Below are 14,194 nucleotides of genomic sequence, written 5' to 3'. Positions count from 1 at the left end.
TGTCACTGTACCAACAAACTATGGTGATACTGCTCATCACTCTGGCAACATAGCATCGGTGGGCATGAACCACAACGCCACTGCTGCTTCACAGTAGCAATGAGCTACTGTGCAGTAAGTCATTGCTACTGTGTAGTAGTGTTGGAAATAACTTGTGCAGCACTAGGACTGAGCAGTACCAATGGTTAATGCACTAAATGACTGCACAGTAACAACTGCACAGTCGGGCACACGTGTAGAGGCGCCCTGAATGTAGTACTCTATTTTCATGGGAAACCATTTTCCCAAAGTGATCATAGGGTCATCTATTCGGACCTATCTCACACACACCACTCTTAAAATAAGACCTTACATAGATCTCTGGCCCACGTACAAAAAGATCAGGAGCTGTACAGGGAAGCACGTAAGAAGAGCAGAGAAGAAACAGAACCACAGGCCAGCCTTCTACACAGCACACATAGAGATACACACACATCTGCTCACCCACTTCCTTTCACTGGGCTTGTCTATACGAGCAAACAAGGGCATGATCAGCTGGTATGTGAATATATAGCACACTAGTTACTCTGCACTAACTCTGTTTAGTGCAATGGAGGCTAACTTTGGTAACAGTAGTTGAGCGTTCCCACAATAAAAATAATAAGTAACAGAGATAGCATGTAGTCTGCTGAACATATTGGACAGTCAGGAGATCTGGGCTCACTGCCCAGCTGACCCTTTTCATGACCTTGGGCAGATCACTTCACTTCTATGTGCTTCTGATTCCCCTGGCTCTGTATTATCTATTTAGATTGCAAATTTTGTGGGGGCAGAAACTGTTTCTTACCATGTATTTGCTAGAAGTTGAGCATCATGAGGCCCTGATATCATTTGTGGGCCTCAGAGTACAAATCTGAATATAAACAGTAATAATAAAAATAAACAATTTAACCTAGCATGCCATTTATCCTTTTTTAATGGAATGCATTATTTTAAACTGTATGTGTGTCAGTGACTGAGAGGGAGAGAGAAGGAGAGAAAGAAAAACCAAGCTGAATGTTACATGTCTTCATTTCAGGCTTGTGTCACACTCTAAAATCACATCCAGATGGCAAAAACAACAAAAAAAATCACAGCCGCAAACCTGCTGATGAAAGTCAGTTGCACTAGCTGGTACAATTCTTGGTGCCAACTATACATTTGGGAACTAATATAGGAAGAGTCTGCAGTACAGCAGAGATTTAGCACCAGCTTACACTTTACAGATGAGGTTTTGGGGAGGCATTATACTATGTGCCTGCTTTCTATTGTATCAGCTGGAGGACACGCTGCCAAGCTGGAATCCACAGCAGGATCAGCGAACTCCTAGTTTTTAAGAGACAGCTTTAATTTGCTCCAAAGTTACTTTAAACATATGTAAATATTTAGGGGAGAAAAGTCAGGGGAAAGCCTGGCAATACAAAATACAGAGCATTTAGGAGCATCAAAAATGTCAAGCCTGACTTTCATTAGAACAGCAGAACCTCCAAGGTGTTCTACCAAATACACTGAACAGATTGCTTAATATGGAGAAGGAGAGTGGGGGCTACTATAATGGCCAAACAAAGCACATCCTTCAGCCAATAACAAATTAAAAAAGGCAAAACTGCACCCACATCTTCAAAGCAGAAATGAGTTAGAGCTTATCCCTAAGTGTTACGTCTTCAGAGCAAGTAGTACACAAGTCCCAAACCACCCCAAATTTTTTTCTGTAAAACCAGAAGTTGGAGAATGATACTCTTCAAAATCACCCAGTATTTTTTCATGTCTAGTCCTGTGTGACACTTCTAGTTCTTCACTGTGCCATACAAATCTACATACCATCCTTCCCCTCCTCCTGCCGATCACAGCTTCATACTTCCAGTATCTAAATTATTTACACGGCACAAACCACATACTGGTAATAAGGGTTCTTTTGTTCCACATCCACTCTTGTAAGTCAATTTCTTGTTTTGACATCAGTACAGAACCAAAATAAGGATATAAATTATGCAACTTTAAAATATTGCATTTGTGCTAGAGGTGGTCTAGATATAGCTACAATAGATCTTGCTGAGAAAGGAATGTTTTACACAAAAAAATTGCAGAAAATATTTTTCCAATGAGTCCTGTAGGTGCCTAAAAATATTTTAATGCATAAAAATCTTCTTTTTAATATTTTTATTTGAAATAATTTCACTAGTTCTTATTTTATATAATCGGAGTCTTGTAAAAATGTGCAAGTCATATTTATTCTTTGGGCATTTATAGATGGAAGTGGGGGGTGCTTTAATTAGAGCAGCTCCAGAGCTGCTCTAATTAAAGCGCTGGGAGCGTCATGTGTATCAGCTTCCCCACACTGAAAAATAGCAGCAGGAGCGATTTATCTAAAACTCATTCGACAAGCTTTAGTTGAAGTGCCCCTGCTGCATTTTTCAGTGTGAGGATGTTGATACACATGATGCTGGAGTCTGCATGGAGCATGGAAATTACTATGCTCCGACACGTATAGGTGCTCTTTCTAACTACAAACCAGTAGCAAAGTATACACATTTTTTATTTACATGCTTCAGACATGTAAAGCTCTGTATATCTTAGAGATGGTTTTAAACGACAACATTCATATTTTGTTCCAAATTTGAAACACCATAAATGTCTTAGATATTTAGATATGGGATTCAACTCATAATAAAAAAGGGTTCATTCACAAAATTTGGACTCCAGTTCAGATTTCAAACATTCCCTATCTTTCTTTCCCCCCAAACAATACAGCACAACTTTTCCTCCAAAAAAGTCATACTGCAGATCACATGGGAACAAGTTACATGAAAAATGCCCATGTTTATACCTAGGCAACAGTCAGGCAAGATCTCTTTAAAATAACTAACTAGATGCTCAGTTGATGTAAACCAGACACATAAGGGAGCTATACTAGTATACACTAGCCCATATATTATTAAAAGGACAAAACAGTTGAAAAATGGCATCTGTACCCACCATTATTACAAGAAAAAGCATGCTAAATTACTAGAACAAGATGATTTTTCATTATGCTTTGTTTTCACATTTGACAGCAGCATGCAGCTGGTGAGTTTAGTAGTTTCCCCTCTACATTCAGTTGCTTTATCCTATTTGTACATGTCCCCTCAACAGCAGCAAAAAAGCCAACAACTTTTTCAAAATATTAAAAATATCATTGTAAAATATTTGTAATGGGTCAAAGGACATAGGAGCAGATAAAAGTCTTTGGAGGTTGTTTTGTAATTGACCAAATGGCAAACAAGTTGACTTGGTCCCTTTAAAAAACAACCTGTGCATGGATTTCTTATAGTTCCAGTTTCTGACATTTTAACATAATAAATTATTGCTTATAAGCATGGCTGTCTGCAAAAGACAAATAAACCCTTGTAAACATACAGTACAGGGTTGCTGGTAAAATGAATAAAATATAGACCTGACAAACAAGAGGACCTAAGCACCAAAAAAGTTTAACAGATAAAACCTGAGGGTTGCCCAGCAGATGCTAAGGATATGGCTCTTAGTCCAGGGAGATACTGAACTATTTCAAAAACAATATTTTGTGTGATTTTACAGAAATGCAAAATTTGATACTCAGCATCATACCTAAAACCACAGAGAAAATGGCATGTTATATATTTGATCATTCTCATTTTAAAGACTGGCTTATACTGTGTTAGAGCAAAAGGGCTGAGTTCCGGCATAACGTACAAGTACATCGTGGGGCACAGCCTGACATTGCGAAGCCAGCTGTGCAGAGCCATACCATTCTAGAGGGACCCTGACAGAACAGTTCATCAGTTTTTCTGACCCACAAGGGCAACTTTTCTGCTATTACACAACTTCAGGATGGGAAGCACAACTCTTGCCTCTGACTACCTCTGCTAGCTGATGTAAAGGGCAGGTGATGCTATGCCCTATCTTCTCCCTACTTCAGTGAGGTCTTACTGCATCCTCAGGGGATATGGAGGGAACAGCCTTCTGTAGAGGGAGTGCAAAGTCGATATTTGTACCCCACTACTATGCAGGAGTATAAGGGGGCAGTGTCTTCTTGTACTCTTCACCTTTTCAGGATGTAGCGCAGCAACCTGAACCTCTCAATAACAGAAATGGGGTGGACAGAGTTATACAAAACCACGTATTTGCATTTTGTACTGCTTAGCATGACTCCTTCCTATCTTCCTTATCCTACTACAGTCATCCCTTTAATATCTCTGTCTCAATCAGCCTGCAAATACACAGGAAACTTCCAGAGTTTCAGTTTTAATCATAAAAAAATGAATTGGTCTGAATAAACTCCTTGGAAATGAGCAATAAATCACCAGGTGCACTTCTGGGTTGAAAATAAACTGTTATAGAATAAATGGGGGGAAATTATGTTCTGAATTTTCACTGTTCACTGAATATTGACAAAATAAGGAGTGCTGAACTGTGGGCTATTCGGAGATTAATTTGCCAGTCTATGCGCAAATTCCCCAAAGTCTCTCTCAGGCTGGACTCCATTTTCAGTTAACTTTATTACAGCTTGAAATGACCATATTAGAAAATGGAGAGATGGAAATGAGTATTTATTACTGTTTTTTCCCTCTCCTTCAGGGCTAATCTGTAAATCAGATACTGTAAATTCTTTTCCTGTTCTTAAATCAAATAATTCCAGAGATTCTACGCTGGCTGGGTTTGAAGCAGGAATCTCCTGTGGTCTGTGCCTCACAGCTGTAGTTTACTCTCTTTTCTCCGCAACTTTGAAGCAGCTTCATTAACTTAGACTTAGATTTCAGCCTCAACTCCTGTTGGGGGAAAAAAAAAAGGAAGAAAGAAAACCTCAACATGATCCAGCCAGGCCTTGAAAAGTTAGACCCAGTGTAATCAGTTCTACTTTGAAATCAAGAAGAAAAAAAAGAGCAAGAACTTGAGAAGACCTTTGTTTTATTGGCCATGTAATTTTCCTCATTACACACACTTTTAGCAACATGTCCCTCTTAGAATGTTAAGTATCTGGTAGCCCCTTCACAATGGCCTCATTCATGGTTTTGCAGAGCAAAAGGATTGTGATATCACAAACACAGGAACTGGGAAGATACAACATGTTCCCAAGAAAGGGCTGCACACCCACAGATAGTTGGCAGAGGGAATTTGCTACTTGGAGGATATAACATAACACAAATCTGTTTTTGAAGCAAGAAAGGAGACATGCAAAGCCTCTGCTGTATGCAGAAAAAAAGCACTTTGGTACACGCTTCTGAATAAAGTAGAATATTATAGATGCCCCATCCCTCATTTCCTCCTATCCACTGACTTCCATAAATTAGTATCTAGTGATACTGTATTGGGTGTAGACAATTGACAAGTTTTGAAATCTCTTCCAGTAGGAAATATGAGACATCACAAACTCCTTTTTTTAGTTTGCTTGTTTGTGAAAGAAACAAACAGAAAATATTTGATCTGAAGGGAAACAGGAAAAAGTAGTTGATTGGCACCCTTGAAAACTATGTTCTCAATAATCCGAGGACAGTTCTGCCCCCAGCACATGCCTCATTTTGGCTGCAAAAGGTGGGGAGGGAAAGGATCCATTATGAAGGAAGAACAGAAGCTAATCATGAAGGTTTAAAACAGTAAGAGGATTTAAATAATAATAATCTGGCAAAACCTTTTCTAGGCGAGACAAGCAGCATGCCTTGTGGTTAGAGCATATTCTGTCCCTAGTACTGGCAGTGACTCACTTTGTGACCTGGGGCATGTCATCAAATACCTCTCTGTCTCAGTTTACTAATGAGCCTATTGACACTTCCTATTTTTCTGGTGCACAGTTAGGCTTAATTGTTTAATTTTTTTTTCATTTGCATTGAGATATTCAAATGAAAGATGCTTATGACAATCTGCAATTGACAAGCGTTTGCTAGTAGGTGTTAGCAGATGAGACAGTGATAGTGGTAGAATCTGACAGCTTGAATGCTGGCTCTCAATTTTTTTTTATTTAAGCCACTTTCAGGAAGGAGCTGCTCATTTTAAGAGTTCACCATGTTTTGGTTTAAAGGAGATTATTTCCCAACATTTTATGTCTAAAAGATTATGAGACTTGCTGAGTGAACTTTTTGTTCACTCTGTAGATAAATCCATGCAAAGGGCTACAATATTAGAAATATACAGTGCCCTTTATCACCCCTCCTGTGGAAACACTTTGAATAAATACACTTTATTCCCACAAAACTTTCTCCTAGTTGAACTATTGCCCCTAAAATTCACAGCCCTGTTGTATACTAACAGAAAGGAGAACAAACTTAATAGCTTCTATGAAACCATTTCTAATGGTACTGGCTAATAAAAAATGCTTGCCCCAAATGCTGTCCCAGTATGTCTACTGCAGTGGTTTGCAACCTTTTTAGATTTGAGGCACCCCCCCAATTAGACTGAAAGCACCCCTTGGAAAATGTCAGCTCTTAGTTTTTACTCATTTTTTAACTACAGGAAAATAATGTAACAGTTTTTTTCTGTTGCAAAGAACTTAGAAAAACCACAATCAATCAGAATATTTTGAACACTATGGATTCCTCTTGGAAATCTCTGGTTTTATCTGATGAATCATGTTTGCACACCTAACAGTGCTAATGTTGTATATCATCTCAGGGCACTCTTAAAAGGATCTCAAGGCACCTTGGGTAAGAATCACTGGTCTACAGAGAAAATACAAATCAGCTTGTAAATATAAGTAACTCATGTGTAATGACTCCCAGGGTAAGCTATTAAGAGGTTTGAATCTGGGGCCAGACACACTAAAGCACAGAATTCTACCTCGTGGACTAAAAGCATAACTCAGTAGCTACAGATAGTTATCCTTCATTTTCCAAGATGTGGGACATGTCCTCCTGGAGAGGTTTAAAGAAGGGCCATATGGATGCCAGCTGCCACCAATTTTGCCCATATACCCCCACTACTTCAGACACCACCACTGCTTTCCCTGATGTCATCTGCCACCAGCAAGCATAACCAGTGGCAAACAGAGGTGAGAGGAATTGGTGACAATCAGCAGCAGTGGCCAATTTCTCTTGCTACTGCTTCTCTCCCCACCAGCAATGGCTAAAGTGGGAGAGGGGCATGAGAGTGCCCAACACTGTCATGGTGGGACATCAACTCAGAAACAGAGAGAAACATTGTGCGCCCTCTCTCTATACTACCCAGGTGGGTGAAATGCAGTCTGTAAACATATTATACCCATCCACTTCTTACACCTTGGTGTAGTAAGAACACATAATTTCAAGGGCATAGGTGTTAATCATAAATACGATCAGCTCTTTTTTACAACATAGCTTTCCACTCCTCTTTTGAAACTTTTAGTGGTAAAAGTTTTTCGTTTTCTCTCCCCCTGCCACTTCCCCTCCCCCAATTCCAATAGTACTTTAATTATTTTAGGGCATTATTATGTGGAGTTCTGCAGGCCTTCTGCCTCCTCTGCTTTTCAAAGAGGATATGGGGCCAATTGGAGGGTTAGGAATGGGATGCAGCATTTCCAGCATCTTGATGACATTCAGCTCAAAATCTCTCTTGCTCTTGATCTACCTAGTGTTGTTGAAGGTCTTACCTATTTTCCACAGAAGTCCGAGGCTGAAGCCCAGGGTTTGCCTACATTAAGGAGCCTTTGCTGCTACAGCTATGCCAGCATAGCTGGCAGAACCCTCCCCTAAAGGGGACATAGAGGATGATGCCAAGTAGGCAAGGCCTCAACCTCAATAAGACTGAGAGCTGAAAGTAGATTGGGGAAAAGAGCAGGCTAATAATGCCAGGCTGGTTCCTCCGCTTCTGACTGCAGATCTGCTGATGCTTTTTGTTACTGATGTTTGTATTCTCCGGGCTATTTCTGGGTGGTCATATTGTAGTCAAGTCCAGCTCTGAGTGTGCACTAAGAGTCACACACAAGGCAATGAGCCTATGAGCAGATCAGGGCCACACTGAGCCAGTTACATCACTTCACTTCTGAGCTTTGGCCCATGCTAGCTAGCGTGAGTGGGTGGGATATGCTTCTCACTGATGACTCCAGGCCTGGCATAGAGACAGAACAAACAACCTTCTCATGATAGCAAACGTACGTGGTGTGCTACCAACTGCACTGAGTGCCTGTTGGTGTCAGGAATTAATTTAAGAGGTTGGGTTCACAACACAGAATAGTGTAATTAGGCAGGGGGAAGGGAGAAGCAGGGCACTAGACCTGGGTGTCAACTTAGATGTGGCACCATTATGCAGTCTTTGCCATGGCAGGCAGAGCCTGGCCATAGGAGCTGGGCAGGCACAGCCCCATGCCCAGTAGTGTATCTGGAGGGAGAGGGGGATGTTGACTAATGCCTCCTACAGGAGACTTTGCCATGGGAGGTAGTGGGAGGCACCAGGAGCAGCCCCTGGGAAGCCCCTTCTCCTGCCTGTCCCCTAGCAGCAACAGCCTGAGCCTGCACTGATAAAGGAATGACCACAGCTGTAGCAGCTGCTGCCCAAGTGAGGAGAGCAGGGGCAGCAAAGGCTCCTTTCTTTCTGCTTCTCCTCCTTGTCCCTACCCCAGGTGCTAAAAGAGCCTGCTTTGCCTCTGACAACACATAGTATAGATATGTTGACTACCTGAGACTGCCTCTTCCTATGCTATACTGCTAATACATTTGTGATTAACAGAGGAACGTAAATCACATCCTCTTCAATTTGACAGATATAGGGCTAGCACTAGAACCTTCTCCAAGAATGGCCTTCAGACCTCACTCTGGCTTCCCTATAGAAAGGCTTCATAAAGGATGCATCCATTTGTACAAGTTGCTGTGAAAATGGACTTTTAGAGGGATGAGGAGAGCCAGCTTTATGTGCTGTGGGCTGTTTAATTTCCCCTTTTTTGTAATACATGATACTCTACCTAGAACCTTGGATAAGTGCCCCTTTCTGTCCTTTGTATAAATCAAAAATAAATATCTGCTATACAACTCATGAACATACTACTGTATTTGCCAGCAAAGTTCCAAAATACTGCTGTAATATAATTTTGGGTTGTAATATCTGTGACCATAACCTGGGAACTTTGTGAGTTTTTCATTTTTTTTAATAAAAGAAAATCATTACAGAATTCATAATGACCTCTCAAACCTCTAAATAGATACGTATAATTGAAGTCAATAGGCTGCAATTTGGATCCAAGGATCAATTAGTGGGTATCTGATTCTAGCACTAGAACCTCCATTAGTACAGTGGCACTAAGACTTTCTCCTTGATGGGACCACTACTTAAAGAAGAGATGTTCTTGTGAACTATCATCCCTCTCAATTCCAACTGTAGAAATAACTTCTTACAAATGAATCATTGCTTAAATGAAAAAGTAATGTTAGGGCACTGTTAAGGAAATAAGAGGAAAATACATATCTCAATGTGATCAGCGCGAAGTTCCTATTTCAATGTGATCAGTGTGAAGTTCCTCAGTCTAGGGCTCTGCACATTTCTCTTTCCTGGGTGCAGGATTTGTCAGTGTGTGTGTGTGTGTGTGTGTGTGTGTGTGTAAACTTATATTCAACCATACCCCTCGATAGCAAATACAGAAAACCTCCACAAACAATCATGAATAATTAAAGGATTTTTTTAAAACAAAAAACTATACTTTTGAAGAAATATGAAGACTATATTTTTTCTTAATTGCCCCTAAATGATCTTCTAGTTGGTAAGTAACTGAAAGACTCCTATTAACTTCAATGGGCACCGGTCCTGATTCCATTATTTACCTTCTGTAAATCTAATCCTGATTCAATTCGCACAAAAGAAATGCCCAAGAAAGAAAAATTGCTTGTGGATGATGCACAGAGGTGTTTGCATTTGTAGGGACTATATTGCTGCTTACTATAACTTACATGGTCAGAAATATCTCCAGATCCTAAGGGACCCATCTACACTACAACTAGTGATTTGGAGGAAAGTACTTAAAAAAAAAAAAAAAAAAAAAGTGTACCGAGATGACACCTTAGCTAGGTGTCAAAAAGCCCAAGGCAGAACTGAGCCATTTATGTGTTATTCTGTAAATTATGTAGTTTAGATCAGTAGCAAACAGAACATTTGCCTTGGGGGGGGGGGGGGGCAAATCTTAAACCAGGTTCTGCCATTTTAAAACCAGTCTATGCCTGCCAAACTTCTGTTCTGTTACAGGTATAGACCAGTTTCCAATCACTGTTACTGGTAAAAGTGTCATGTTTGTACCTGGGCCTTTTCAAAGCCATGGTTCTTGTCCCCTTGGGTTATCTTAAACCCACCATTGCATTGACATCTGATAGCAACATCAGAGCCAAGACTTGACATGAAACAAGACACTGAACTACTTTTTTCCCTTCCTATGGCCCTGTGTAAAAGCCAGACTGCCCAGCTGTACCTGATCTAAAGTAGAATGATATAGCCTGAAGTAGTGTCAGTCTGGACCTTCTATGAATAATGAATTTGTACTTTAAAGGAAAGAGGATGTTAGAGGGGATAAATTGAAGGGAAGTATAAGTTAAACAGCAAGAAATGCTTCTAATCCTTGCATTTACCAACTGAAGCCATGAGTTTTGCTTCACTAGGCAGAAGAACAAATTGACTTCTTCACAGAAGTGGTGCACTGAAGATGTTTAATGAATTGCTTCAGAAACAGAATCTCAAAACTGAATGCAGGTATCTCAGGGAAGAAAAAAAGACTCATAAAAGCATTGTGCAAACTGCTGACAGCACTGGTTATGCAAGAGACAATCAAGGTACTTAACATTTTAAAACACATGCCCTGGATAATAACCAATGCTGAGGAATCCTCTGCTCTTCCCCCAAACACCAATGAGGAAAATCTTGCTACAGCAAAGTCATACAGCACACATTTTTTTAAGCCTCTTGCATGAATGTGGGTGTCCTGAGCCAGGTACAGACTAACTTATTTTCTCCATATATACAACAGCCTTTCAAACATTCTCCACCTGGGAGGTTGGGCTGGCGAAAGAGAGAAAGGGGCAGCACTCCTTTGATTTCCTGCAAACACATTTAACCTTTGCCACCAGTAGTAGTAGCCAGTATTTCCAACACTAATATGAGCAGCTAATGAAATAGCTGCAGGAGTGTAGGGGACCTACTGTTGCTTTTATACTTGGGAAATCCTCAGTCCTTCTCTGAGCCTAGCAGTTAATATGTTATAATAATGGTAAGCATACAGGTACAGATTAGGGTAGTAGAAGGGGAAGTATTTCTTCAAAAACTCACGCTGCAAGATAGCGTTTTCTCCAGAGGTTGGAACAGGCAGCTATGCGGTTCTGTTAAGTCATCACTTTTCAGCAAAGTAATAACACACCCCATTTTGTGTATGTATAGTTCTTACAAACATCTTTGATTTAATGAGATATGTGCTGCACCACTGAGAAATTATTCAGGCCATCAGTGAATATGAAGCACTGTATCTGGCAGCTTCTAAATTTAAGCAGTACTTGCTGTGGTGGGAACAGGAGCTTTGTAGGACTGAATGGTTTAAATGATTGGTAGTAGCTGATGGGACACTGCAATTCCAGGTCACCAGGGCAAATTCAGAAGTAGGGAAAAGTCAGTACAATCTATCTAATGGTCATTTGGTGCCTGACCAGCTCTTCTTGAACAGCTGTTTGCCATTACAGCTAATACAAACTGGCTCCCTTGATGACACTTTCAGCAGAAAAGCATGATTGTGAATCATCATATAGATTGAACTACTCCTTGGGTCCTCCAGGATTGAATTATATCAGGCATGTGGTGGTGTTATGTATGGGGTAAATTACAATTGTTTTGTACTTTTGACCCACTCACCTAAACTCTGGCTGTTAATGTAGCTTCATTGAGCGAACTTCCAACATTGCAACTTTAGAGATAATATTTATAAAAGCCAAGCCACAAAAAAAAAAACCAAACAAAAAAAAACCCAAAAAAAACCTCTCAGTTCTTGTCTCCCCTCCAAAAAAAATTCAAAAGTCTGCAGTGAAGACGAGTAATATTCAAGCCTGAATCAGCAGGAAGTTTAAGTTCCAATATCTTGCAGACCACTGAGGTCAGGAATGAGGTCTCCATTACAATACACAACCAATTGGACCCGGCACTTATCCCTTGGCCCTAATGGCACATATTGAATCATAATATCACAAGGTTAAGATTGAGTGTTCTAAAATTTAATAGTTGAAATTTTTTAATTTCCTCTTCTGTGAAGTTTCATCGTAATCAGTCAGCTTGGTTTCGTGTGGAACTATAAATGGCTTTTCTGCAAAATTAGTGGTATATACAAAACAAACAATGGCATTTTATGGTTTTATAGGATTTATGGGCATATATTTGGGATGAACTATATAACTCTCGTGGCTTTGCTATTATGAGTAATGTGGTCATACACAAGTCATGCCTATACAATCTTTCTATTATACCACCTGGTTTTAAAATTATCTATAGAAGTAATTCACCCATTAGTGAGGAGGCCATTGAAAAACACTTTGAAAAGAACTCCACAATATGTTACGTCACATCTTCTTGGCAATCATGCAGATACATTATACTTTCCATTTCCTGTGCATGACAAAGTGGGCTCTGTGCCAAAGGTTTGGAGAATGATTAGGAGAGGGGACTATTGGTACTGATTCGCAGATTACAGGTATTCCTCAGGCACATCTACATGAGCTGTTTAATGTTCAGTATCCAAATAAAAGTGTGCAGTAGTGTGCTGGGCAAAACCTGTGCTAATATTCTACTGCACAGTAGTATTAAGCTAATGCACAATAAGCGTCACTAAAAAACCATGCGTTGGCACTACTGCACAGTAACTGTAATTACTCTGCATTTAATTGGTACTTCATTAAGCAAGTACTAAACTAAATATACAGTAACTACTGCACATTAATGAACATGTAGATGCACCTGTCACGGAGGGAATACATTAGACTCAGGTACTGAATTGAGACTCTCTACCACAGTCTATCTGCAGGCTCTAGGGCACAATTCATTCTGCTAATATCTCCCATAGTTCCCTTAATGAAGCTCATTTACTAAGACTTTATGCAAAGAATAGCATGACAATCATGGCATGGACTCAGTTCCCACATTGCTGGAAATCACAGCAGTCCTGTTATGCTGTAGCGGATATTTAAATGTGAGGAAAGGCAGCAGACAGTCCACAGGAGAAGAAATTTAATACAGTTCTATGAAGAGCCCCAAATCAGTACATTTCTAAGGTGCTACTCATTGCTATCCATTTTTTCAAAGGTGAATTAGGATTTAAATGCACCTTCCACCTTCTGCCTCTTCCAATAGACTTTCTCCCACAAGGGACAACGTAATGGGGATAATCAAGTTGTCAGAAACCAGGGTAACTTGGAAGTTAATCAAGCCTTTAATCACTATCTAACTAGAATACATGAAAAATTCATGACCACACAAGAGGTATTGCTGGTTGTTCAGAGGGGTCAGTACCAAAAGCAGTCAAAGCTCTATCAGAAGTGCCATCTGCTTTCTAGTCAACAGACTTCTGCATTTGTTGTTAATGACATTGACATACTGCTTCTTGTATGTCCTATGACCAGGCTGCTATGAAGCTGCTTGGCCTTGGTCTATTCTACATCAAGCCATTTTTGCTTGACAAATGCTTTAATCCCAAAGATCTTTTAAAAGCCCATCACAACCTCTTCTTACCTCTGTATTATATGAAGATCCTAGCACCCTTCTTATACATTGTCCTCCTTTAAGGGGAGAAACAACCTCATGTTTAGACTCCTCTTTCTTCCCAAGCAACAGTCTTTTCACCATAGGAAAATAGTTCTGCAGTTTTGCCCCACTGCTTCTGCATGAAGAACATTTCTGAGAATAAAGCCTAAATTGAAAATTTTTGGATGGAAATCAAACCCTAAGCATGCCTCAAGCTTCTGAACACTCGGAATTCAATGCAAATTAAAGTTCAAGGAGCCTAGAAGAAAAAAAATGTTTAGCTCCAGGCTTTAACCCAAGCCAAGAAGAGTTAAAATATTATTTAAAACAGCAGTTCAATCATTTGCTTTCCCAGTATTAATGAAGGCCCTCTGCAGGTTTCCCCAGATAAGGCTGTGATTCATGTTAGCAGGCATACCATAGAAGCTCAAAGGTCAAAAAGATGGCAACAAAGAATTTTTTTTAATATCACCCTAGAATCCACTGTGTTCCTTTGGCTATTTTA

The 14,194-nt window shown here is 40.0% G+C and overlaps 1 long non-coding RNA gene across 1 annotated transcript in view; it reads right to left on the bottom strand.

The window, feature by feature from the left end:
- The window catches only part of LOC132243999 (uncharacterized), a 158,678-nt gene extending 144,758 nt beyond the window's left edge, over nucleotides 1-13,920 (bottom strand). The window contains exon 1 of the long non-coding RNA XR_009455624.1: nucleotides 13,678-13,920. This is a non-coding gene — a long non-coding RNA (uncharacterized LOC132243999). The remainder of the gene's footprint in view (nucleotides 1-13,677) is intronic.
- Nucleotides 13,921-14,194: the final 274 nt, after the last annotated feature.

This window comes from Alligator mississippiensis, chromosome 1, assembly GCF_030867095.1.
Source record: "Alligator mississippiensis isolate rAllMis1 chromosome 1, rAllMis1, whole genome shotgun sequence".
NCBI lineage: Eukaryota > Metazoa > Chordata > Crocodylia > Alligatoridae > Alligator > Alligator mississippiensis.
Note: the sequence above shows the minus strand (reverse complement) of the source record. Positions and strands in the feature narration are given on the sequence as shown.